The 26,068-nt window shown below is 41.3% G+C and overlaps 1 protein-coding gene across 2 annotated transcripts in view; it reads left to right on the top strand.

The window, feature by feature from the left end:
- Positions 1–26,068, top strand: part of LOC138497705 (membrane-spanning 4-domains subfamily A member 4A-like) — a 558,077-nt gene that overhangs the window by 31,299 nt on the left and 500,710 nt on the right. The window lies entirely within an intron of this gene.

Genomic DNA, 26,068 nt, shown 5'->3' with positions numbered 1-26,068 from the left:
CCTGTTGTCATTGTGTGATCTTGGGTGCATTTGTGCCCTGCTCTCTCCAAGAGTGGGCCCGGCCTATGGACTTTGGCTCACAAGTAACTTTTTGACTTTCCTGCCTTGCTTAATAGTTCCTAAGTATTAGTGTGGTGTATTTTCCTACATTCTGCCTTTTTCCCTCCCTTTTTCGTTAACTTATTGGAGTGCCATCTATAGTTAAGCACTCACCTCTGTCTGGAAATAAGTGGTGTTAACTGAGACTTGTCTGATAAGGAATAAGGGATGTATATATAAAAATAGTAACTGTGTTTAGAGTGATTTACAATAATAGTGCTGGAGTGTTTCAATAAGTGTGTTTTTAAATAAATAATGATGTACCTTGATACCAAAGCTCTGGTCAGTGTTTGCTTGTGCTATTGTATCTGAGTGCCTATTGTGTATACTTTGCATACTGCCTAACTCTTCTTGAGGGAAGTCTGACTGCTCAGCCACAGCTAGCAGGTAAATCTGGGTGGTACAGACTGCTACCAAGTGGGTTTACTGCCAACACCTGTAGTCCTAAATCTTTTGCAGTGGTCCCCAAGGGAACTGCACAGGTTTCTGCCTAACACTAACATTCACAATTCCATCTAGATGCAACGCAGGCTAATGTTCCCAGTTCTATCTAAGTGTGAAGATGCTAATATTCACAAATCTATCCAGACGCGGCGTAGGCTAATGTTTCCAGTTTGATCTAAGTGTGGACATGCTAGTATTCACAATTCCATCTAGATGCTACGCAGGCTAATGTTCACAATTCTATCTAAGTGTGGACATGCTAGTATTCACACTTCCATCTAGATGCTACGCAGACCAATGTTCACAATTCTATCTAAGTGTGGGCATGCTAATATTATGGCACTCTATGTTATTTGGAAGTAAGATAGAGTGGCAGGGGTTTTCTGGAGTAGAGTGATTGCTCTACTCCCCACCCCTGTTCCTCCAAAACTATCAATGATCACATCGACTCCCTGGCTCCTGCCCTGGCTGATTTCTGCAATCACTCCTTCGCCACTAGAGTCTTCCCATCCCCACTGAAGCACTCCCTTGTGCACCCTCTTCTTAAGAAACCCTCTGCCGACCCCTCCTGCCCGGCTAACTATCGCCCTATCTCCATCACTCCCTTCCTGGGCAAGCTCCTGGATAAACTGGCCATCTCCCAGCTTAATCTCCACACTGAATCTGTTGGTTGTCTCCATGACCATCAGTCTGGCTTCACAGCTGCCAGAAGCACGGAAACTGCTCTCCTCAACATCTGTGAAGACCTGCTCTCCAACCTTGACTCTAACACCGTGTGTCTCTCATCTTGCTTGATCTCTCTTCTGACTTTGATACTGTCAACCATGCCATCCTGCTCAACTGTCTCCGTGATAACCTGGGAATCATGGGTCAGGCCCTGGAGTGGCTGACCTCTTTCGTCTCCGACCGACCCTCCCAGGTCGAACTTGGGTCCTTCCTCTCCGATATCTTTGTCTCTACCTGTGGTGTACCCCCAGGGGTCTAACCTCTCTCCCTGGCTGTTTAAGCAATACCTGGCACTCTTAGCCCACCGCATCACCCTTCTCTGCCCCAATTTTCAGTGCTATGCAGATGATACCCAGCTCGTTTTCAGGCTACCCTTGGCCTCCTTCTCTCCTTCCCTCATCTCTGTCTGTCTGCTATCCAGGAGTGGTGTGCCGCCAATGACCTCTGCCTCAATGCCAGTGAGACTGAGATTTTACTCATTGGCACACCCACTCCCTCCTTCCCTGCAGCTCTCTGGCCGGCCTCTCTTGGCCCTCTTCCTGCTCCCACCTCCATGGCTAAAAACCTCAGGGTCATCTTCGACTCCACACTCTCCTTCTCTCCTCACATCTCTGACATCTCTAAGAAGTCACACTACCAACTACCCAGAAGCTCACCGTCTCCAGAGCCCTGGTTCTCTCTAAGCTGGACTATTGTAACAGCCTCTATCTAAATCTTCCTGCCTCTACTCTCCACCCTCTGCAACTTATCCAGAACAGGACTGCAAGACTTGTTCTTGGCCTCCAGCCCAGGTATCGTATCTCTCCAGGACTGAAATCTCTGCACTGGCTCTCAGTGGCTGCGAGGATTAAGTTAAAAACCCTCTGCATTGTCCACAAGGCCTCCTGGAGCCGCATTACTTTCAACTCTCTCTTCCCAAATATCTTCCTTCTCGAGCTCTTCGTGCCTCCCTAAAACTTGAGGAGAACCATCTCCGGTTCCGGAAGCACCTCAAAACCTTCCTCTATGCTTCTGTATTCTCTCCCCCTCTCCCCGGCTGAATTCCTGGCTGAAACTGCACTGGTTATCTGGCCACCCGTTCTGATCTCGGGCCCAGGCACACCTGCACTGCCTCCTTGGCAACCCCCGCACCTGGGGACTGTTACACTGTATCCCTATAGTCCCGCACCAGCACTTATGTTGCTCTTACCGTGCACTTGCCACCATCTGGCCTTTTTTGTATTTATCTTATTTATTCTACTATCCCTGTACTGCACTTTCCCCTCTCCCTTCCCCCACGCACCATTCCTTTTTCCCCTTTCCCATGCACTTGCGCGATCTGAATGTCACCTGGCCTAGTAGGATCGTTGTCTGTCTTCCCCTCTGTTCCCCCTGCCTTGCCTCGTCGTGCCTCGAAACACGTGTGTATAGGCACGTTATAAATGCCATATATCATATCATTGATGGAGATATGGCATCTGCTTGATTATTTTCATGTATTACCCAAGAAAAACAATAGTAAATTGCATTGCTTTTACACTATTTTTCTCATAAATGTGTGCAATTCAACAATGTTCTTGGGGGTGTACCGTCCTTAACTGCACTCCTTTAACTATGACCCTCTCTCTATGTTTAATTTTCACCTGCCGCAATTGAACTGGAATTGTTACTGTGCCAGTTGTCCATCAGGAAAGGACCACTTGACCCCCCCTGCCCCCCACCCAGTCAACAAAAGCTGCCTCTGCCACTGGTATGCCCATAATAATGTATGTGTGCCAACTGTCAGGTGCCACAGCTCTCTCTTCTTTTTACAAATAGACAGAAATCCTCTTGAAATCCCAGTAGCCACAGATGCCACTGTTAGTGTCATTAGTGGAAAGGATTACCACACACTCAAAAAGTTCTCTTCACTTTGCCAATCTCATGCTGATATTTAACCATATGGGACCGATTCTCTACATTCATGTCTGGGATTGCTCTCAGCCATGTGTATAGAGATCACAAAGCCAAGCAGCTTTCTATATAATTTATTTCTTTTCACAATTATATCAGTCCACCAAACCCGGAGGCATCTAGGCGCTAGTTAAAGAAAGTGCATATCACACGCAAAGTGCAAGAACACGCATATTCGTTACAGACAACGTGACTGGCAAAGCCTTACCTCATGGTGCAGGGGGCTACTTCAGACCTGTAGACAAGCATAAAAGACAAGATATATGTGTGCCTACACACTGGCAAAGCCTCACCTCATGGTGCTGGGGGCTACTTCATGCCTGTAGACATGCATCAGAGACAAAATAAGTGTGTGAATACAGACTCGCAAAGCCTCATCTCATGGTGAGAGGGACTACATCAGGTTTACTGGAGGGCATAGTAAGAGTTATTTAGGAAGATGCATTACAGTATTGCTGTTGTAAAAAATGCAAAGAACGTATATGAAAGAAAATCGTGACACTAGTTGAACACATCAGCCAAATCACGACGAGGACACAGCGAGTCAATCAGGTGCTATACGTTGCAGCAAGCAGGTGTGGGGAACAAACAAGCATTGGCAGATGCTAAGACAACAAGGTATGAGATGAAGGATCATTTAATACAGAGGGTCCAGACAGGGCATGCTGGCAAAGCTGTGCCCAGTGTGAGTGGGGGCCACATGAGCTATGCACAGGCATCAAACATAGACATTCAGACCAGCAATGCAAATGGAATCTGCCCACATACTGCACCGTCCTAGGACAACCTCACTATCTGATATAGATGAGATGATCACACAACATTTCTCTTTGAAGGTCTAGGTAAGCTAAATAAAATCATCAAATAATGCTGCACATAGATGAAACACTCAATGCGGTACACAACAACATCATCCCCTTCATCAATCTGCAGCACGGTGAAGATTAATTGCATGCTTTCCTGGACTAGGATACCATAGGACCAGAAAAAAGGCCCACTCTATGGGTTTTACTCATTGTACCAATTACAAAGAAAGGGGTTTGAAGGGCACATCTACATCTGGTTTGACACCCAACTAGGCTATACCGGGGCGAACAACACCAGGCCCTGAGATTAACATGCATGATACATCTTCTAAATGGATCAACAGTCTTTTTGAAGATTGATTTTGATGAAGGATACCACAGATTGAAACTGGACCCATCATAACATACATTGCCGGTTTTGCCATCCATGTGGGGTTATTCAGGTACAAATGCCTCAGCTTCAGGGTCTTATTGGCAGCCAAGATATTTAGGAAGAAATCCACAAGATCATACACTGCATATCTCAGTACCTCAACTGCAGTGATGATATTCTAGTATTTGGCACCATGCAGGAAGCCCACAATGAGATGCACGAAGATTCTGCATGGCATTGGAAGGTGCCAACCTATCACTGGATGAAGACAAGTGAGAACCATATAAGCACACTCTGAAATTCTTCAGGTACCTCTTTTTCAAGGAAGGAATGAGGCAAGACCTAGAGAAAGTTCAGGCCCTCACTTTGGCTACCAACACGTAAAATCGATTAGAATTACACACTTTTCACAGAATGGCAAGTTATTGAATCGGGGATATTCAAGAATTTGCATTAATCAGTGACACCTTACACCAGTTCACCAAACAGAACCAGGACTAGGCTCTCACAATAGTTTCTGGTAACCCGAATGTAAAAATGTCCCAGCACATTGCTCAATGGGGCTTATGATTATAAAAATATAATTTGGAGATCAGGCATCACCCGGGAAAGACGGAAATCTAACCACAAGAGCACTTATACATTAATTATATAGAGCACAATGCATGACCTGAGTACTGAAACAAAGTCTGACCCTTCATCTGGGTAGTCACAAAATGTCTTCAATCCGGACAAATCTGCACAGCAAATGGCTCCCTCCACTGTCAACATTGCTGGAAAAGCCTTGAAGATGTTTGGTCTTGTCAGAGATAAAATCTTAATGACCAATTCGGAAATATTACAGGATTGTTATCCCAAATTCCTTGCATCATACAATTGTCAAACTGGCTCATGAAGGGCACCCCAGAATAGTATCTGTTATGGAGAAAAGGTCCCAAAGATGGTGTTGCTGGTGAAAAGGACCTTGAAGAATGATCACATTTGCCTAAGCGTAGCACCTTGTACGTTTTTGTCTGAGCCCCAACCCCTTTAGCAGTTGGCATCTGGGAAGAAGTTGCAGTTGTGTTCTGAGGGCCAGCTCACACTGGTGCTAATGTAATGGTTATATTGGGTGAGTTTCCTAGATATACTGATTTGAAGTTTATCCCATCTTCTTTTATCACATCAGTCATCCTGCTGCCGGAAAAGATATTTGCTGCCTATAGAAACCCAAAGTAATCAAGACTAATAATGAACAGACTTTCAGTGGACATGACTTCCAGTTATTCCTCAAGTACCTAGGTTTGCATCACTGCAGAGTGACTCTGGTGTCACCCCAATCAAATGAGTTGGTGCAATGAATCATGGGTAACCTTAATGTTAACACTTTAAATTTGCTCCATAGGGAAAGGGTTTTCAATTTTTCAAGAAGGGATTATCACAACACCTCACACTGTATGACTGGAAAAGGCCCATCTGAACTGATGTTTGGAAGGACAAGATAGACACGTAGCCAGCATGAAGATATATGTGTATATGTGAGGAGGAGCCCGAGTTTCACACTTGGAGAATTTATTTGTGAAACAGAGACAAACTCGCAAGTCACTGCCTCCTTTCAACCCCCAGCCATTGACAGCCACTGAAATAAATGGTTCTATGGTAACGGCAGAAATAGGTGACATCGCAATCACCAGATATTCCTCTTTATTTAAAAATACCAATGAACAGCATGACACTACTACAGCGGACTAGGCTAATCGGATATTGAGGTCAGTGATGAATTGTCAGAAGAAAACTACATTCTTTGAGATACTGGAACCCTTCTTTCTCACTCTCTGCTACTATCTGCCCACTTTCTTCATTTCCCCCACTCTACCTTTTCTCCTGTCCTTATCTCTTTAGCTCCCTATTCATTTTCCTTTGCCACTAAGCATGGGCCGGATGGTTCCAGCAAAACTGAAACCCAAGGAATTTCCAGAGGATTCAACCCAGTTGAACTTTACAGGGATTTCCTGAGGTTCGATTTAAGAGGTTTGACTTTCATTACATATAAAGATAGATACATAGAAAGTTGGAACTGGCATTTGAAGAGGTTAGTTAGAAAAAGGATTTGTAGGATAGTTAGGTTAGAGTTAAATCAATAACAGGTGCTAGGTAGATTTAGGGAGCTAGGGTGGAATTGTTTTGTGGGTTGGGGATACCTGAATTTTGGGTGTGTGGTGGTGTACATTTTGGGTGGAGGTTAATACAACCCCCATTCATTCTGTAGGAGGCCAAAGCACTGAGAAACCTATGTGCCTTTACTAAGCCGAAGCAAAGCTATACCAGTGAGGATCCCATGTGAATTTACTATGCATATAAAAAGTCCAAAGGACATAGATTCCCATGTGAACTGGGTAGTCAGAGGAGAAGGCCAAAGCAATGAGAACCCTACATGCATTCACTAGGGTGCGGAAAAGGCCATAGCACTGAGAACCCCATATGCATTCTTTGAAGGGAAGTGGTGAGTTAAATTAACCAGCATGAATCTACTGCTTTACCCACACGTGATAGGGGATGAGCTAAGGGTCGGTGAAGAATGCACCTGTTGCATTTTTTTAAATATATTTCAGAAGCAGCTTTTTAAGATGGGGAAGCCAGATTGTACACCGGTCAATCAGTAGCTGCAGAGCTACTCCTCTTAAAAAAATCTGGGGCATCTGTCTCAAAAGCCTCTGGTGCATTAGGAAGAAAACATATTTTGCGTGCAGTGCAGGAGGAGGATTTATGTCACCTGCAACATGACTTAGAAGATATGACGTCAGCTCAGCAACACAGATATAAATCCACATATGAGGACGAAAATTCCCCACCTCTGATTTCCCTGGAAATAGATGACAATGATCAGTGCCATTTTAACCACATTTGGGTCCCTGGGCACGGACATCTTTGGGTGCCCCCCTCCACGAAACCAAAGGAATTAAGTAATCAAGAATATCTTGTTGCATCCCCCTATCCCCTCATCCTGATCACAACCTATAGGTTCAAAATTAGCATGTTTACTCCCTTTAAGTCCCCTTATCCTCTTCATTCTTGCTCTAATCAGAATAATGAACTAGTAGCATTTGAAGGCCAACATTATCAGTGTACAAAGAGGTTACTTCTGTTCTAGTATAGATACAGGATACTTGTTATCAATAGCATCCAGGAAGGTATGCAGCCTGTAGTAAAAATGCGGCCCGCATGTAAAAGGTACATGTAACACAGAATAGATGGAGAACTCACATTAGCTGCCTCACAGAATGCAAAAGTGCTCAAGCATGGATAGAGGAGACCAATTGGAAGGAAGGAGAAATCTACACATACCATGGCATGGATAGTGGATGCAGATAAGCTACCAGGAAGGTGTCTGTATCCAGAGAGACAGGGATAAGAAATGGGATATGGTTTTCAAATAGTGTTGCCATTAGAGATCAAAGGAACAAGTGCTGTGGTGTGCAATATATCACTGCTCACTATTATAATGGAAGCAACACTATAGCGAGTGAACCTATGGGTGAGGCTTTTATGAAGATCACACCCTGCAAAGGAAATCACTCTGAAGGGCTGACAATTGTGAAAAGGTTAGGGACTGCCAATTTTGAGAGGTTAGGCAATACAAGATTAAATGAGATGCCCAGGATCCCACATTGGTTAAGGAGTGGATTTGTGCCAACTCTGCAATTTCTGCACTTGAACACTTTCTTTTCCAGTTCTTATCATGAACTAAAACAATCTCATTTTATAAAACTGACTTGGAAAGTACACATCACTTTACCAACCATGGCCATTTATAAAAACAAAATATTATAGAAGGCTGTTACACAAAATGGGAATGATTCTAACTTCATTCTCTCATCATCAAGGTAAATATATAAATACCAGCATACCAATCGATGTGATTTATTTAACACATTAAATCTGGGGTTTTCTTTCGTATTTTAAAGCTTTAAATACTTCCAAAACAATGGCTTGTGACATTGTCATTTATAAACGTGCATAAAAACCTTTGACTTTTACAAAAAACAGTTTATGCCATCGTTGGAGGTGATTGCCTAGGTTTTACAACACTCCATCTGAACAAACCAATTTCTAGACCTTCACCATATAGATGATATGTTAGTTTTTATAGCAACCCCTATCTGGTGCAAGTTCATTGCAGATAATAGCACCTGTTGTGCTATAAAACCAAATACATATGCAGGTAGGTTTATACACTTCAAACATGGGAAAGGCTCAGCCAGCTTTGCTGGAATGTGCTATTCTAATCTTTCATATGAACACATATCACTGCAATGAGTGCTTGGCACACTGAGCTACCTTCTAAAGGATTGTGCCATTCAATTTATCAATATGCATTTCAACTTTAGCTATTGCACTTGATAAACATAATTCCCACAGGAAGGAAAGAATGCCACAGAGGTATGCAGTTAGGAACACACAAACTATGTATACCACAGTCGACACAGAAGACATTACATGCATAATTGATCAAGGCAGAATGCACTTGTCAAAACAGACAGGCAATGGGCTCAGAACCTCAGCAACATGGCATAAAATATCCTGACACGTGCTATTTAAGTTTGGTGAACAATGGAATCTCACTTCTGTAGATCAGACAGCCTTGTGGGGGCCCTGGGCAAGTGCCCCTTTTTCCCCTTCCATAAAAACGACTCTGACAATGATGATGAAAAAGATTACTCTGCATCCCCTGATTTAAAATCAGCACTCAGACACCTCTTCTTTGAAATCATTTGCCAGCAGGCCATCTTGTCAATGCAAGACGACATGAGGTCCCACAGGGGAGTTTATCTCTGGGAGAAATTAAAGAAGGCTATAATTGTAATTGTTTATTTGTAAGGCGCTTATACACAGGTGAAGTGCTTCAAAGCACATTGGCTCAATCGTTGTGGTTTGCAAATGGGTTTTGGTTTAGCTGATAATGGATTTAGTTTTGTTGCTGCGCTGAGGGAACGAAAAACCATGAAAGAGTTCTGCTTTGTCCATGCCCTCTATCTTGTGGCCAGCCACATAATAAACCAGTACCCAATACAAAATGAGATAAGTGTGGCCCAGAAGATCTGTGCCCACATTAGCCATACCTAAAAGTGCTCATAATATGTTATGAACGCTGCAAGCCCACCTACAGCACTCTTACAACCAGCTGAAAAATACAATATCAAATTCTCCAAATGCTAGAGGATTTGTGAGAACAGTGCAACACTTTGAATGACTATTGCAATAGCAAGAGCCGGTAAATGGATGGTGCACCCTTACCTCAGACACAGTGGAAAATGTTGGACGATGTTTGCACTTTCCTTCAACCATTTGAAGAGACCATGTAGTGTGTTAGCCTGTATGCTACATCACTCAGAATGTTGCTTCCACTGGCCTATCTGCAGTAATTAGAAGTAACCAGCAAAATACATGAGCTGTCTAGCAATACAGAAGCAAGGGAACTGGTTATGAATCTGTACTCCACACTCAGACAGGGTCCATGCATTGTTGGCATGAAGGTGAATATGGAGTACATCCTGGTATTTATTTCATGGCCCACCTTTTGAAGTCAAGGTGGCAACATATAAATGACATGTGCCTGTGAATGTGGAAAATGGTGCAGATTGTCATTCGCAAGAGGACATGCTAGCCATAAGCATAACCATATAAGTATGCACTTACGAGGCATTTAAAATCCCACCTGGAATAAGAAGAACGAGCCAAAGGTTTGGGAACTCCCCCACTGCAAAGAAGTTCCTCTGACAGTGCATGCACACTCGGACTCCACAACTCCTGACACTTGTTCGCTGAACCAAGATGAACTTTCAGAAAGTGGAAAACCATAAGAGGATGTTTGACAGACTCCGCCCATAGTCTGGCTTGCTATGTGCTTCGGTGTCCCCATGACATTTTATCAGGCATACGACAGACCAAATGGTAGATGCATATTTTCTCGACACATGCCATCTGGGTAGTGGTGATGATCTGATGCAATTCTGGCTTGGCAAGAGGTCAGTGTACCTATCTGTACTTATTGAATTAGCTGTAGAAAGCGTGAGTTGCCCCCACCCGGCTAGCCTGAAATGTGAATGGGTTTTTAGCAATTCTGGGACTATTGTATGGGACCACAGAAAATGCATCAATGAGAGGGCTTACTAAATTAACAACCATCTTATTGGCAAACACTGTGGCAGCAGCAAACACTAGTCCCACCACTTGGAAGACCACACAACTGATTGCTCAGATGATGAAGATTAGTGTGCGAGACATCTACAGTCAAATGGATTGTGTGCCATGGGGAAAGGTTATGGAAACTAAGAATACGACAAAAGTGGATGATTGCATTGCAAAAGGGTATTGTTAGTTTTCCCATCATCCTAAATGTATTTGGCTCTTTCAACCACTCTTCGAGTCATCGTGCCAGCTAACACAATTGGAGGTTCTACCACAGTTTATTTGTCTCAACCAATTAGCTGCGATACTAATGCCTTTTTTAGCTCTCTTGCATTGGACTAGGGATGGGCGAAAATCCCGCCGTGAAATGGTATTGGCGAAATATGACAACAATTCTGTTTCGCTTCTGTTTTCTACCATCTCTGCTGCACTTTTGGTATTTAATGTTCTTGCGGTGGAATTTCATTTTTTGCGGAACCATATGAAACCCACAAAAACAACATTTCTGAGAAAAACATCATTTAAAGGGACGAAACACTCTTTTCCCCCCAAAATTTCATTTTTGAGTGAAATTGGTGCGTTGTGCAAAATTTGCCATGTATCTGCCAATTTTCCCGTGAAACAGAACTGGCCATTTTCCTGTACCCCTGCATTGCACAATGTTCACCCTTTTAGTAGCCTCCTGCCCAGTCACCTTGTAGAGTTTGAAGGGTTTTGTTTCTTTTTCCTGCTAAGAGTGAGACTTTTTTTCCCACTCTTAGGCATAATTGCTATGTGTGTTCTAGGCTATTTTTTGTGTTTAATGTCTATGGGGTTTATCTCACCCTCATAGGAACCATCTTTTTACACATGTGTTACACAGCACCATCAGTGCAGTAACATAGGGGTGTTGTAGCGACCCCCAAACATAGACTCCATACCCTGGGACTGACTACTGTCTCTCAGGGCATGTAAAGTCCCCATTGACTTTACTAGTTAATTTTTATGAACTAAACCAGTACAACCCATCTTACTATGGAGGTACTGGGAAGGGTTAATAGTTTTTCCCCTGGTGTTCATTTTCGAGAGGGTACCGTACAGTCCCTCTCTCTGGCTGGTGGCAGTGGTTACTACCGAAAATATTCGACCGCAAATATTTCCCTATGGGATTTTCCCATTGTTCGAGGCTACCACTTTTTCTGACAGCCTCTTTTATACCGCCGGTTTATTTTATTATTAAATTTACTCTGGTAGGTTTTATTTGCCATAACTTTAATATAAATTCTTTCTCGTGTCTTTCTCTAAACTCCTAACCCAGGTCAGGGATCCTTTGTTCGTCCTTTGGAGGGCTTCTGCCAAGAAGCCCTTCTTTCGGTGCCACTGAGTCTGGGGTGGGTCCGTTGTGTGGGAGGGGGAGTAGGACCCCTGGACAGGGTTGCCGCAGCAACCCATGTCGCACACTAACCTGATAGGCTGGAGGGTCTCCCGCCAAAATGAGCACTCCACTGTGTGAGTGACAGCTAGGCTGTATGAATGGGGATCTTTTTGCCTAAAAGCAGGGTCCTGAGGACTGGAAGAGCAAGCCGTCGCCAGTGGAACTACAGAACCGACGAGGAGAGAAGCCAAAGACATCTGCAACTAACTGAACCACCGGTGAAGCCCTGCTGCAGCGTCTCACCACTTTTCTCCACACAACGAGAGATCTTTATCTGAAAGAGCCTTCTTCCTTTGAGCTGGTGGGGCCAACCAGTTTGCCAATCGCCTTCTTGGACCTGCCTTGGTCGAATCGCCAGTGCCCAGCATTTGGAGGTCGGATAGCCAGGCAGCCAGCCACCTGGACCGCGATTTAAAGGAGCGTACCTTTTATTCGTTGGGCAGCACCGCGGCTGGTTTCATCCCTGGGTAGTGCAGTCGCTCGAACCTTCCTCCACGACAAGAGTCCCTCTTCTTCTGCTGGATCACCCGAACTGCAGGAACTACCAGGAACAACCGCCACCGCAGAAGCGTCTTCTTCTTTCTTCCGCCAGGCCTCCATTTTCGTGCGGTAGCTCAAAGGTGTTTTAAATCCTTTACCTACCTGTTGGGATGGTCGCCCCTATCGTTTAACATTGTCTTTCGCCTTCTGCACCCACCTTTTCAAATCGTTAACCAAAGACTTGACTGCAGCTACAAGAACATTTTGCTCCTGGGCCCTTGCCCTGTTCCATTGACTCTGGCACAGGCCTATTGACTCTGGCTAAATTTGTTAGAACTGCCTTCTCTAGATTGCTTCTCAACTAGAACTGTGTTGGTGCACTTATTTCTTATAACCACCTTTTCCTTCCTACTTCGAAAACTAGTGAAGTGCCACTTTGCTCGGTTTTCATATAAGTACACTCTATGCTAATGTACTGCCTTGCCTAACTTGTTCACAAACTTATTGGGAAGTGTTGCTAAGGTGCCTAAGAAGACATTTCGGTATAACTTGTCCCTTCCCTCCCTTGTGAGAAATTGCTAGAGTGCCATTTGTGTTTGGTTTTCACTGTGCCGTTTTGCTTAGTTTTCACTCTTGCTCAAACTTGTCTACAATTTAACTAGGGAGTTGTCTATACTTTTCTTGACTGATTTTAACTTGGTTTATTAACTGTGATTAATGTGTTGAACTAGAAGTGTGTAAAATAAATATATTTGTTTTAATACAAAGCTTTGGTCAGTGTTTCCTTGTGCCTTAGCACTGTAGTCCTATTGTGTAAACCCTGAATACTGCTCATCTCCCTCTTGAGATAAGTCTGACTGCTTAGCCACAGCTACCAACTAAATCTTTGTGGTACTGACTGATACCAAAGGGGATTTATTGCTCATACCTGTAGTCTTAATCTTCTGTAGTGCTCCCTAAGGGAACTGCACAGGATTCTGCCTAACACAGAGGTCACGCAGTGCATGCTGTGTGTGCTGGCATTCCTCATCTATCGGTTTTGCATGTTCTGCCCAAATAGCACCACAAAATGATTTCCACCACCGGCACCGATAGATGTGTACTGCTTGTGGTTTTAAAAAGGACATGCTATCTGATGATATCACTAGGTCAGACTATGCTGTGCAAGACTTGAGGGGTTAGGTAGATGACTCGGGGGCCAGCATGAGTGTCATGTGGCACTCATTTGCAGCCACTTTCCCCACTGTGGGGGGGTGCTGCTTCTGTGGCACGTAATGTGTGCTCCTTGAACTTGACCCAAAGGGAAAAGAGAAAAGTACGAGAGGATTTTCTTTTGTTTCTCTTTACTTAATTTCTAAGGACATAAGGATGAAAAAGAAGCTTAAAGAGGGAGACTAAAGAACACACACCAACAGACACAAGGGGATACAATAGGGAAAACCACATTAACAAGCAAAACCTGAAGCTCAACAAAGCCCCCAATTCATGAGCCTGTCCCTTCCACTACTCACTCGATAGTCAAACAAAACCCACATAGGAAGCAGAAAGCAATCTAGGAATGTTAAAGGCCCTCAAACCCATTTTACTGCTGCTGAGGCCCTTTATTGGATAGTTGAATTCCTTTCTCTCGTGTTTATCGCCGGCCATGACGAATTTAGCAAGAAAAGCTCCCCCTTTTTACAGAGCACATTATGGGAAGTTCGGGCACACCTAGTGACCACCTCCTCGCTTTTTACATGTCTCCCCTTTGCCTCTCTTTCAATATGCTGAATGCAGTTTTGTTTTATAACTCAGTGCCTTTTTTTCATTTTCCTCAACCTGATAAAAAAGATAAAATAACTCTGGTGGGCTGAAAACTGGACACACATAAAGACTAGTAGACATTTTGACATTCCATTCGAGTAACAAGCAGCTTGTGGAACAATGCAGAAGTTTGCAGATATTTGGACTGGACGTCTGGAAATGTAGGAAGACTCAGGAGTATTGTCACGTTCTCCCCACAATACCTACTGATATGTTCTCTTACCAGTCATTCTTACCATCTAAACTGTAGAGAGTTTTCTGGGCAGTTAAATTCGAGTCTAATTGCAGATACATTTTTTTGCATTTCATTGATTGTATTACAAGTCTGTCCTTTATATGTAATGTTTCAATCCCTTCCCGAATATAGTAATTGTTGTGATTTAGATTTATTGCGAAACAACTTCAACCCGTCTATTTAAATAAAAGTAAAAATAAAGGGGCAGATGTCCAATTCTTAGTGTGTGGCATCTGGTCTTAAGTTCACCATAGACTCTGGAATGTGGGAACAGGCAGTCAAGTAAAATGTTTTGAAACGTGAAGGAAACCAAAGAAACCAAGCTGAACCATTCTGATCTGAGTATCCTAGTTTGACAGACACACTAATTTGAGAAGGTTTAAAGTAATGAGTACAACCATATGAGTCATAAGTCGAAGTGCATGGGTATGATCTGATCTGATTAATATGTTTGAGGCTAGTCACCTACCGGGGACCATTGACAACAGTAGAGAGACTGCGGAAGACCGGGTTAATGTTTTAAAGAAAAATATTTATTTATTTATTGTGCCACTAGTCATACATAGACGTTTTTACACAATTCACATGAAGTTAGTAAAACAACAAATAGAGCAATAAAAGGAAAAGAAAATGAGCATCAATTTGTTACATTCTCGTTAAAAGAAAAATCTCTCTATTATAGACAGATTTTTATGAAAATGCATTTTGTTTAACAATTTCAGCAGCTCTATTAATAAGAGGAGTTCCTTACTAGCTGACAATCAGTGCCAGAAATCTTGAGAAATATTTCGCTCTTATGGGAAAGCTGGCTGTGCAAGTTATGAGAAGGTGTCTTACATCTTGGATGTACCTTTCTCCACATAAATCACATTCACCCTCTTTAGGTTGTAGATTTTCCCATATTCTAGTGGTTTCCTTTGTTTTGACCAGATTTAAGCGAAAACGTAAAAGTTCAGTACGCCATTTAGGATCTGGAATTCTTCTTAAATAGGGAAACACATATTTGCTTGAATTCACGCACACAGTGACATTTGGTTGTGCTTTTAAGATCGCACAATGAGGCTCTTGTTGAATTCCAATCGGTTCTCATGAAGGCTTGTTTGACTTTGTTTGGATTTGTGACCAAAATATCACTAGTTACTTTGACCTGCTGAAGGATTTCATCAGCGTCTCTTTGCAATTTAGACAAGAATGAACTATTCTAGGATTTTATATGGTCTCTTAAGTTCTCACACAATGAGTACTTGCATGGATCTATAATTGATCGATATACGAGTAGTAACTTTCAAAGTATGATTGTAGCGATTGAAGTCCTAATTCATATCTAGGGCGTGCTATGGGAAGAGACATGGGAAGTGATAGAGGTTTTTCCATATCCGACCTTCTAGTAGTGCCCAGTTGGATTTGCGTGCGCTTGGATTAATTTCCATCCCATACAGAATCGCTGGTATTACTTTACCCGTATACAATTTTAACAGGGGGAGAAGCGAGAATCTGCGTAAGGTTTGCATTCCTTTTTTTAGTTGACTTATATATTGTGTGGCTTTTATCTCAAGTTCATCAGTCAGATCTTTCAGTGATTGTGTTGTTCTGAGATTAAAGCCTAGATATTTTGTTTTTGTCACAATAGGCAAAATGCACTTATTCAAGTTCCATTTAAATATTTGTCTTTTTTTAGCATGCTTACCAAAGATCAGTATATTTGATTTCATGAGGTTGATTACTAGTTCATTCACTTCTGCATATTGTTCCATGGCCTTTATTAGGTGATGTAACCCAATTGGAAGAGTGATCAATCAAGGCTATATCATCAGCGTACGCTAAGAAGTGGACCGGACTTTGACCTATTTTGGGGGCAATAAGAGTGTGTGCAAGCAGGTGGTCCACCAGATCTGCTAGATAGAGGATAAACATAAATGCAGCCAGGATACTACCTTGTCTTACTCCATTAACGATAGGTATATCAGGTGTAAATTCTCCTTTTATAATTAGTCTAACTTGTGAGATGGTGTGTTGGTGGAGGGCTGGTATGATGGCAAGCAGGCCTTCTGGAATGCCCCATGATCTAAGTTTGTTCCACAATTTCCCCCTGTTTACCAGATTGAAAGCTTTTGTTAGATCAATTAGGGCAATATATGTTGGTTTTAATTTATTGAACTTACTTAGATCTTTTAGAGTGTAAAGAATGAGCCCGTTAAGTGTGGTGCAGAGACCTTTTCGAAAACCTGTTTGGTGTCTGGGAAGGATGGTTTTTCTTTCAGCCCATTTCTCTAGATCTTTTAGGACCAAGCTAGAGAAGATCTTACTGTCACAGTCTAAGAGGGCAATGGCGCGGTAGTTGGAAGGATCTGTTCTATTACCCTTTTTATAAATGAGAATGATGATTGGTTGCCTCCAAGACTTCGGAAGGGACATAGATCGGATAATGTTTTCATACAGATTATTCAAAATGCTAGCCTAAATTGTTGTGTTGGATTTTAGGATAACATTTGTTAGTCCATTTGGGCCAGTGGCCCTAGATCTCGATGCTTTGATGATAAGACACTCTGTCATCCTTAGTCATAGTAAGTTCCCATTTGGTGCTAACTCTGTGAAGGATTTGTTTTTGGTTTCATCAAGTAACTCTACCCATTTGTTGGTGGAAATTATGGATGTTTGTTGCATACTTTGTGATTGAGTTTGGCCATTAATTATCAACCAGAAATTTCTGGGCTGAGTCGGGAGCAAGGCTTGTAACATCATTTGGCCATCAGAGATGTTGCATGTTGTTCTTTGAGTTTGCAACCAATACCGTTATTTATTATTAAGTTTTTTATTTTTATCTATTATGATTCTCTCAGCCAGACCTTCTTTTTTGAGTGCTCTAATGCTTTTTCTGAGTTGTTTTTTTATGTATGTTTCCTCATCAAAGGAATGCAAGTGGGATTTAGTATTGGGCATCTTTTTCGCTTGTGAACAGTCAAGATCCAATAAGAATTCAACAAATCTGCCCGGGGCATATAAATTGGTTATTTCCATTTCCTGTCCTCCTTCTAATATATGGGTACATTTAGAATTCCATTTTTTGCCTTGTTTTATAAAGCTTACTACCTGGTTCCCTTGATTGGACACTTGGAGATGGGTTGAGAAAGATTTAAGGTAAAAATTAGCCTGTAGGGATTTGTGGTCACTATATTTCATGTCGACAACGCTAAACTGTATGCAATAATGGAATAGTTCTACTGACATTAGACCCAACTTTACCATTTGACCATGTGTGTGCTGGAATCAAATCATTACAGATCATTGCACATGTTGCCATTAAGAATGGTTAAGTTCCAATCAGAAAACAGTGTGTCCCACATTTCACCGTGAGGAGACCGGGACTATGCAACTTCTCAAGAATTCACAGAGAATTCACAGAGACATTAGTAGTCATTTGTGGCAACTATCCATTAGCATTGTGCAAGGTATTATTCTTCTTAAAAGGCCTTAAAGAGGTTCCAATTATGGTCCTTTGCTATATGTCCATAAATAAAAGGTGTGACAAACGCCCATCTCTTTGCGTGTCACTTTAGGACCAAATGCTGATGCCCTTTGATATTTTGTCCCAATCCCATTTTTGCCTTGATTATGGGTTTTGCATTTTACTAATCAGGTGGTGGATGCCAGAGGGCTCTGCAGGTCCTGGTAGCCCATGTTGTGGTGACTAGGAGGGCATGGGTATGAGCGCATATCTGCTCACTGTATGGTGGGCGCACAGGTGTTCATCAAGCACATGATTGGAATTACTTTCCCTATTTTGCAAGTACTTGGGCATATGTGGAACACACCAGGATATGTAGCAGGAGATCATAGGAATACCTGGAAATGATTTTTGAGTCCTTGGACAGATCATGCAAGTGCATGACATGTGGTTGGGGAGGATTCCTTAGACCTTGGTGGTTAATGCACAACCTCTTTAACATAAGTATGTATTCTTCTATTAACCAATGGAGGATTTTAGGGCTGCAGTGCAATAAGGTTTTAAGGCTAGGATGAATCTGGCTGCTTTCATAGGGTGTAGCTGGAGTTTGTGGATAAGGTTTTTGCTTAGTTCTAAAAAGATGCCATAAGTGTAGTGTAGTCTTCACAGAACTACTGCTCTGGTCAACTGAACCATTTATATAATTTCAGCATATGCTACGAAGTTCTTGATGACATGAAGAGAGGGTGATATTTTAAGGGATTTTTGTGATACTAGGTTAATCTGCTGAAGAAATGTTACGTTTGTATCAAAGAGTATGTCTTTATTTTACATTTTTCCACTGGCTATGTGGATCTGTCCATCAAGATGGCTATTTGAAAGCAATGGATTCAGGAGAAGGGAAAGAAAATAATCAATGTTTTTGCTGCATTCAGGCAGTAGTTATTATCAAGCATCCAGTCCATTGACCTTTTGTAAGAACCTTTTATTTGAAGGTACAAGTGAATTATTGTTATATGGTGATCAACGGTATATACATTGAATAACAATAGAGAATTGATGGAGTTCTGCGATACCCAACATGTTAATCTAAAAGTTGCAAACTTGATGTCCCCTATTCTTACATGGGTTGACTGGTTTGTACATAGTTGAAAAACCATATCAAGGCACTGCCCTCTATCCTCTCTATGCCCAGGTGGCATGAATAGTTGGGCATTTGATGAAATACCTGGCATTCAAGGAGAAGTAACAGAGAATATGTTGACACAAAGAAATATTTGGAATTCCAGGGCACATGATACCTTACCAGCAAATGATATATTAATATGCTTTTCTACTGTGCCAGGAGGGTATCTGGATATGTGATGATGCAAGGCATATGGTGGGACTGTATGCCTTTAAAATATGTAAACCTGGCATATGGTGTATATTCTTGAGCATATCATTATCAGTGCCTGGGAAGTGGTGCATGTCACTGTTGTTATGATGACAGTACCTTGCATCTGGTGTTTGAACGTAAACAAATCATAGACATGTCTGACATATAATTGCTGGAGATTAGTTGGAGTACCAGGGTATATTACGAATGCAAACTGGGCAAATAAAGGCAACAGATTTAGACTCAGGGTTCATTGGCGTATAGTGCCATTTTCTGGCAAATGGTGCTAGAACTCGGCTATCTATAAGGCACATTTAGTAAGTACTGCCAGCCAAATCTACTTGTTGACATATCTCTCTGTTCCAATGGTCATTCAGCATTGCAGACACTTCCTGCGCTTGGGTCCCTCCCTCCCCCCTGTCAACTCAAAGACAGTGGGGTAGAGGACCCTTCCTTAGAAATCCATATTTAACTTGATGGATGCCAGAATTCTGAATATGTGTTAATACGTTGTGTTATTCAATCCAACACTTGTCCGTAGAGTGAACTGTGACCCAGTTCAGGGTACAAACCAGACCACAGTGTGTGGAAAGAAGAAGGGAAATGGTAAAATCTAAAAAGGAGCAGGGAAAAGTATGAAAATAAAACAGATAGCTCACATCCGTAAGGGGGGATAACATACCACCTGAAAATAATTGCTTGGATGTTTGTAATGTTGTCAGTGTATAATGGTCCCAAAAAGCGTTGAGGCTGTATTTATTGTACACTCCCCTTTACTCTGGTAGGTAATAGTTCAATGTATTTAGATAAATGGAAGTTATGAATGTTTGATAGTCTTGAAACGTGCTCAAGAGTCCCTAAGAGTTGTGGAGACTTCAGACAAGATATTCTTATTGAATATTCCCTCTTCAGAATAGCTTGCGGAAACTGGGACAGAGGAGTTCAAGCAAAAACGTGGCTGTCTTCAGAGTGCATGTTGGGGAACACAAAAGGAGAATGAGACAAAGACACTCCCCCACCCTGAGCCATAAAGGAATGGCCTTCGGCGAGGGAGAGAAAGTAAGTTCCATATTTATAAATTGAAATAGGTCAGACCATTACAAATTTGAGATAGTGGGCCAGAAGTAATAATCCTGCACCACTGACCAATAAAATGTTATGTCTGTCTGGCAGCCCCATCTATTTTTATGTGTACAACAACATGCATGGAATAGTTGACATTTGTATGTACGTGTATGCCACTGCGTTTATGTGTGCATCTATATGTGTCTGTGCATCCATTTATGTACATATGTGGCTTCTTTTTTTTTTTTTATTTATTTGCATTTAGTTCATTTACAAGAAAAATTTCGAGTAGAACCTTTGCAAAAGAAGAAGTTAAAATCCATGTAAAAAAAAAAAAAAAAAAAAGAAAAATTTAAACATTTGAAATTACATTATTTTACATTAGCACACAGTACTTTAAAATACAATTTAAAATACAGGTGCAAGAGAAAATATACCAATCAATTTACCAACTAGGCATTTCATTCTCCACTCAAAATAAGTTCTTTTTCTAGATGCTTACAAAAACTTACTAATTCATAAATTAAGCGGTTGTGAGCTCCTTGCATCATACGAGTCCATAAAAACTCGAGGCAATCCTCAAACCCTATATCAACAAATTTCATAAATCTTGCTGTACGTATTTTGTTAAAATGGGGACAATAGAGTATGAGATGCTTCAATGTTTCGTGTGGTTCATTGCACTCATCAAATCGACATCCCACAGCAAATGTAGTGGCATTTGTTCGCCAGTTCTTTGTTCTGTCTCTGGTATGATAAAGATTAAATCTAAATCGAATATATGCTTTCCTGGTAGTTTCACAGGGGAATAAAGTGATGTGTGCATAGCGAGGAATGCGCTGTTTAACAAAAGCACCATATTCTTCATAAGATTTGTATGTCATAATCCGATCAATAGTTACACACCAGTCTAAATCAAAGAGTTTTTTTTTTGCATGGCACGGGCGAAGATGGACATCATTCACTGTAATATTCACTTCACTTAAAAGTTGTTGCATTTTCAGTTGATAATTATAAAAGGAAGGAAGACAGTGGGTACCAAGCATCTTATTCAAATCCACATATAGTGAATTAGTCGGTGGGTAATTCATTTTTGCAAAATGAGACAACTGTCTCCATTTCCATCTAGACGATAGTGCCACCAACCCCAATTTGTGACGTATGATGGCATTAGGAATGGACATAGGCAAAAACATTGCTGCTTTTAAAAGTGAACCTTGTAAACAATCCAACATATTAGACATATCACACAAACAAATATCTAGTGCATAAAGAATGATACTCTCAGTCTTCAAGGACATGAATTCAATTAATGGAGTTAATGAAAATTTGCAGAACCGGGTATAGATCCTTTTCATTTGCGAAAGGAGTGTCCTGGTTTTGCATTTAATAATGTCTGTCCATACCTTGAAGGAATTCTGATCAGAGAGATGATACCCCAAATAAATAGCGTTATTAATACAAGATATCTGCGTATCCATAATATGCCATCTAAAATTGCCTTTTTTCTGCTTCACTCCAAATTTCATAATGGCAGTCTTTGCCGGGTTGGGGGTCAAATTATGGTCCTTTGCAAATTCTTCAAAAAGTGTTAATTTCGTTTGTAAACCTACAGGAGTAGGGTCAAACAAGATAATATCATCTGCAAAGGCGATCCATTGCAAAGATATACTCCCAACCTTCACAGAAAACAGGTTCATATTTTCCCAGTTTTTATCCAGATCCGCCATGTATAGATTAAACAGGGTTGCTGCAAGGTTGCAGCCCTGTTTTAATCCCAGTGCTGTTCCTATTGGAGCAGTGGTGCCCCCATCCTGTGATATTTTTATTCTATAAGATGTATTGGTGTGCAATTTCATAATCCAATACATTAAATCTTTTGGAATTCCGAAAGCTAACATTTTCATCCACAATAAATTGCGGACAACATTATCAAAGGCCGCACTCATATCAATCATTGCGATATATACCGGATTAGAGTTCTTATTTTTTGCTCCAGCAATAACGTGCGCAAGGATAGTTGCATTTAGAGTGGTACTCATATTCTTTCTGAAACCCGTTTGAAATTTAGAATAAAGACCCTTGGACTCAATAATTTTCTCCAAATCGTGAAGAAGTAGAATCGCAAAGATTTTAGCCTCGGTATCGATTAGAGAAATCGGGCGATAATTTTCAGGGCGGGAAGGATCACCGCTCTTAAATATGGGGACTATGTTTGCAGTTAACCAAGAAAGTGGAATTTTCCCAGAGTTGAAGATGGTTTCAAATTTGGTATTTATAATTTCTGCCCACATGGCAGGGTCCGCTTTATAGAGACAAGAGGGAAGCCCGTCTGGTCCTGCAGCCTTAGAATACGACAGCCTTGAGATTGCCCAAATTATGTTACTAACGCTCCAATTGAACTGAGGGATCCTGGTAGAATCTAGCAATATACCAGGAAGAAATTGGAACTTATAAGGTAGTTGATATTTGGCAGTTATATACGTCTGCCATGTCTGATCAGAAATACAATTCGGCATAGATAACACGGCATTTTTTGGATCAGCTTTTAGAGTACGCCATATAACTCGAGTGTCGTGTGACGTGATAGCACGGATTAGAGTACAATTCTCCTCATTATATCTTGAGATCCGGGCGAATCTTAAGTTTTGTTTGTACTGAGAGGTGATTTGATTCCACCTTTCTCTGAGTCTTTCAGTGCCTAAAACATTATATTTCAATTGTCTTAGGGCTTTGTTTTTTTCCCTTTTCAACAGTTTGCATTTCTGATCGTAAGTATGAGCATGTTTCGCACTACTGCGGTTTTTACAAAATTTGAGCAAAACGGTGTCAACTATTTTGGAGTAATCCCTATCAGATAGTTTTATTCTTAAATTGGCTCCATATTGGTCAACTCGCAGTGTTTCTCGAGATATGTGTTTAACAATCTGATCGCACAAGCCATTGTTCCACCTGATTGAGTGCTGGGGGCGATCAATTTCTACAGCTGTTAGTGAACTATTTGCCCCTAGCGATTGACATTTCAATTTCAATGATGTTATAAGTTGTGCATGATCACCAATCAATATAGGATCTATTACTAATGGGGCCATGTAAGCTATAAGATTACGAGATACAAAAATAAAATCTATCATTGATTTCTTAACTCCTCTTTCCCATGTAGTTTTTGATTTCATATCGTGTGTTGCCAAGAGATCCATGTCCCAATCAGTTAAGAGTTCTCTAAACTTGGCTCCTCTAATGCATGTTAAGGTTGCGAGTTTAGATAGACTAGTTTCATTCACATTTCTACAGTCACTATTAAAATCGCCACCAAGAATGATCTCACAGTTCTGATATATACTAGCGGAGAGTTCCAAGCATGCTTCAAGATCGTCAAACATCTCTTCAATAGTTAAATTGGCAGGGTTCCAATATAGTGAGATGATAATTACTGATGGATATCTGATTGAGGGTATATTAAGATGAACCCCTAGTAAGCTCGGAGAGTTCCAAACTAAATTAGGTTGGACTTTAAATGAAGTATTTATTGCAATCGATAAGCCCCCAGATGGGCGGCCTGATAAATGTCTCTTAGCTAATGAGTTAAAAGTAACATAACCAGGGATAAGTAGAGGTTCTGTTTTCATCGACTCTTGAATTATAATTATAGTTGGTCTTTCATCACTGATAAGATTAAGATGCCAGTTCATTAAATTCACAAAGCCACACGAATTCCAGGATATGATTTTAAGTTCTTTGTGATTAGATAGCTATGTGACTGGTTTTGTAGGTAATGAAGTAGTATTAGAAGACAAAATGGCCAAGAGCATGGGTTCAAGCCAAGGAAGGCCATTTGTTTGAGCTCCAACTTTCAGAATCTCAGCCAAATCAAGTCCAGAGCCCATATTTGTTTTAACAATGGGTACGTTCATATCAGTACAATTTCCATCGATCACTTTTGGTGGATCTAGGAATAAAGCAGCATCATCCTCGGATCCGAAGGTAAGTAATACCAAACCCTCTCTTTTTATTTCCTCCCGATTGGACCAAATAAATTTCATTACTGCCTCAGAACCAAGATAACATAGGGCCCTGAAGTTGTTGATTCTGGCCAGAGAGACTCTGGTAATATCATTGGATTTAACCATTCTCAATTGAGGTATTTTTGAGAAAAGGGAGAAGATAAATGAACGGTTAATACGTTTATCTACCAATTCCTCAGCATTTCCTTCAAATCCTATAATGTATTCCTTCTTCTCGTCTGACTGCAAGGGCCTGTGTGAGATTGGCGCTGAGACAACTGGAATTCCTGCTTCAACAGCAGGATTAATTAATAAATTATTAGGTTGTTTTAATAAGATCTTGCTATGATTGTTTGTATTCTGATTGTCCATATGGAAAGTTTTACTCAGAGCTGCAGAGGCTTCGCCATTTTTATACAAGAAAGGATTGGTATTCATATTTTGTGATAGTGTTCTGCTTTGCGCAGGGCCATGTATGAATATACGATTTGGAGTCAATACATTATCAATTGATCCAGTTTGATCGAAACAGCTGAACTTAGGACTCTCCTTATGAAACACGGCCGATGCCTCAACCAAAGTAGTTCTTTTTCCCGTGCCATTTACTGGAATTACCGACTTAATCATATTCACCTCCTCTTCTATGGAATTAGTTATTTCATCTACCTCTACCTTCCCTATTTTACCAATACCATTTACAGAAACTAAGGGTATATTTTTGGGCTGTTGGGAGATATTGTTCACGGAGAGTTCAGTAGTCACATCCCTCGAACATACTTCACTATAGGTTTTCCTAGTTAATGAAATCGAATTGTCACTACCATGAAGGCCCGGGTGAATAATGTTGTTTTTCATCGTACGACATCTCCCTATAATCGGGAAAAAGTCCCTTAAGTTACTTTTTACTACAGGGCCGATAGCAGGTTCGATTAGAGTTGTTGCACATCCATTGTCCTGATTGTCTAACACCTTTAGAGACATTTCACATAATTTTGATTTGATCAAAGGTTTAGAAATCGTAATTTCCTCAGAAGTGCTATTCACTGGATTAACGATGCCAGATTTAAGATTAGCCATCTGAGGAGGGACGGCACTCGTCATTAGTGACTTGGTAATAATACCGTTTTGACTTACTCCCTCCGATGGATTAGTAACCGGGGTAAGAACATCTTGGCTTTCTTTGGACAGTTGTCCTACATCAATATGATCTTCATCAATTAATTCTATGCTAGGAACCGTGTAAGTATCCTTTCCACGGCCATCATTCTTATGTAATAGTGCTTCCTTCCTACGCTTAGCATATCTCTTAACAGCTCGCAAGTGATTTTTTTTAACTCGACGGGACATAAAAGTAAAAGGTTCCTCAGTACCGCAGTGTTCTGTCGCTGTTTTTTTTTGTGATTCGATTTCTTCAAGGAGAGCAGATGGGCTATCAGGGAACTGCATTAAAGGTTCCATTTTGGAGAAGTGAGTTGTAATTGTGAAATTCAGTGCATCGACTGATGCCTTAATTTCTTTCAAGTCATTGGCCCTCATTACAACTGAGGTGCTAAGTGCACCAACTTTACCACCATGGTGTAAACTACGTTTACACCATGGTGGATGGTGGATTTACCGCCCCATTACAAGGTGAGTGGGGCGGTAAATCCCCATTTCCCATTTTCCCTTCCCCATTCCCATTTTTGCCCCATAGGGC

The sequence above is a fragment of the Ambystoma mexicanum genome, chromosome 5q, assembly GCF_040938575.1.
Source record: "Ambystoma mexicanum isolate Mex_15411 chromosome 5q, UKY_AmexF1_1, whole genome shotgun sequence".
NCBI lineage: Eukaryota > Metazoa > Chordata > Amphibia > Caudata > Ambystomatidae > Ambystoma > Ambystoma mexicanum.
This window is presented reverse-complemented; position numbering and strand designations above follow the sequence as displayed.